General features: G+C 36.5%; 1 long non-coding RNA gene across 1 annotated transcript; it reads right to left on the minus strand.

Moving 5' to 3' along the window:
- Positions 1-808: 808 nt before the first annotated feature.
- On the minus strand, positions 809-1,461 carry LOC136354101 (uncharacterized). Its single transcript, XR_010737849.1, has 2 exons — positions 1,312-1,461; positions 809-1,211 (listed from the first exon to the last, which is right to left on the minus strand). It is a non-coding gene; the product is annotated as an uncharacterized lncRNA (long non-coding RNA).
- Between the last annotated feature and the right edge of the window lie 1,089 nt (positions 1,462-2,550).

Here is a 2,550-nt window from a genome sequence, read left to right on the forward strand (position 1 = left end):
CGACTCTGCCTATTGCAATTTGCCATAATAGATTAATCCTTAATCTGATTAATGAATCAATCGTACCAGCATATGTCGACATTGGCGAGTGGCCTGGAATACAATGAACTCATCGGGAGTGAAAGGGAGGTTATCGAGAACACGAATCTGGCTCGTAGTTAGTGACGATGGCGCCCGCCTGGACCAGCCTCTCGTCGTGCTTCAGCACAGCACAGAGTAGGGTTTTTTTTCATTATGTCTACGCTGTTATGATTCGGTACCACACAGTGACACAGGGTTTTTCTTTCTTTTTTTCTAGTACACAGGCTTTTAATTACATGTTTCAATGGGCTTTTAGTTGCACGTTTATTAATGGGTTTTTAATTGCACGCTAATTGTACGGTTAAGATAGAATGATCAATCTAATCAATAGTCAGATCTTTCTGATTAACATGGAAGCTCGTAGAAAGTGCCTAATTAGTATAGGTATAGATAGATAATATTGCGGTTTGAGGATATAATTCGAATTCAACATCAAAATTAGTTAAAAAAGTGAACTTTTTCCTTGTTTGAATGGGAAAATGGAAGGTGGGACAGAAAGAGGAGAGGACGTGCGTGGGCTGGGAATGTGGCTGGTGAGTGCAGGCATGCCCACGTGTGAGAAATACAACCACACACACCAATAATAGAGTATCGGCTAAATATTTTCTTAGAGATCTACTGCAACTTGAACTATTTGTGCACGATATAAGAGTTTATGAAATATATCGCTAGGTTTTTTCATCCAATCATGTTTTTTTATGGTTCGTCACTCCGAAACACATCGATGTCCTAAACATAAGCACCAAGAGACTGTCATCTCATACTCCTAGATATTATTAGACAGTACATATCGGATGGAACACATATCAGGTATTCATAATTAATCTTAAGTGATGGATGGAATACAAGATATTACGGATATATCACTTGCTCATTATAATCTTCTGTGAACCTTTGCTATGCATTTCGCTGCTCACCCGCGGTTCATTATGATCCTCTGCGCACCTTTGATGGTGTGCAGGCTGGTATACATAGCTCAAGGGTTGGATAGCACAGCTGGTCCAGTTCACAGCAATAGAACCCACCGCGGGTTCGAACACAATGATCAGGTTTATAATAAAGTTCTCCAAAGCTGATCTTGTTTTTTACTCCGATCAGCATATCCCTTCTTATCTTGTATGTGGTTTGACCTATAGATACAAGAAATCATATGTTTATCATGCCAGTGCAAAGAAAATCATGAAAATGACACACAAAATACATAAAAACCAATCTAATTTTCGATATTACCTGTTATTTGTGCAGGAATAGCAGAGCACATTAGAAGAACCAAGCAAAACAACATGACTCCTTGGTGGGTGTGTGTCCTGCATTTTGCCATTTGCGAAAGACTAGTTACTACGACTTACTTTTCTTACTGTGACTAATTAGTTGAATGATGATGAGTTTGCACTTCAGGAGCTGCGGTTCACATATATATACATAGAACATAGAAGATGTTATATATGAAAGAATTTAATAATTATTTACTTTCATATCTTGAGGATTTTACTCTAACAGAATCTGGAAGATTATGCTGAGATATAGTTTTAATTGCACGTCAGAGCATGCACGTATATCTTATCCTTAGGTGATGTGTTATTAAAGCCACTTCGGATGTGGCAGATTTTCCTAATTAAAATATACTTTCTATAGCACAGCTAAATATTTTAAGTGTCCTATGCTACTTAAATTGTACTTTCAATGCACAGCTAAGAATAGCAAGTGTATTATCCCAACATCTATTATGATGTCAATTTCATCGCACTTCCAAACATGGATTTTCGAAACATTTGATGCTAAATCGCTTAGTTCCATGGCATTCTTTCTTAAATATACTTCATTCGAAATATTGGTTTGAACCCTTTCTTTCTCTCATTTTTGTCAATTTAATTTCATGATATTTTCTCAACAATAACATGCCACTTGCTCTCTTTAGTTGAAACCCATGGAGAAGGAGGTGATTGTACACCGTGTTAGTTTTGTGTTCAGCCGGGGTTTATGCAAATGGACACATCAATGCTTTGTTCTTTGTCTAGCTAGATGTTGAGGTACATTTGTGATATGTTTGCCAACTAATATCAGTTTTGAAATCTTTTGGTCTCTCCTTCTGTCGCAACTTGATATTGGCGAAGAAACATTAGAAAAAAAATATTTATATAGGGAAATATTGATCTAACCATATTAAACATTGATCAAACCTTTAGATTGTTCGCTTCAATCGGTCATAGAGCAATTTTTTAAATTTTAAAGTTTAGTATTAATGTATTATCAATGAATGTGACAAAAAGATTTGGGTATATTGTTCTCATAGAGAATAGCTTGCACTAAACAGTTATTAGTGTAGGCGGTTCCTTGCGACAACCACTTCATTAAACTACTGAGAGAATTGGTTCTATGCCACCGAGTTTACTGTAGTTCAAGGATTTGCCCTTAACACAATTGCGTTTATCTATTTTTTCTACAATATGCTAGTTGGGCAGATACTTT

The sequence above is a fragment of the Oryza sativa genome, chromosome 11 (assembly GCF_034140825.1).
Source record: "Oryza sativa Japonica Group chromosome 11, ASM3414082v1".
NCBI classification, from domain to species: domain Eukaryota; kingdom Viridiplantae; phylum Streptophyta; class Magnoliopsida; order Poales; family Poaceae; genus Oryza; species Oryza sativa.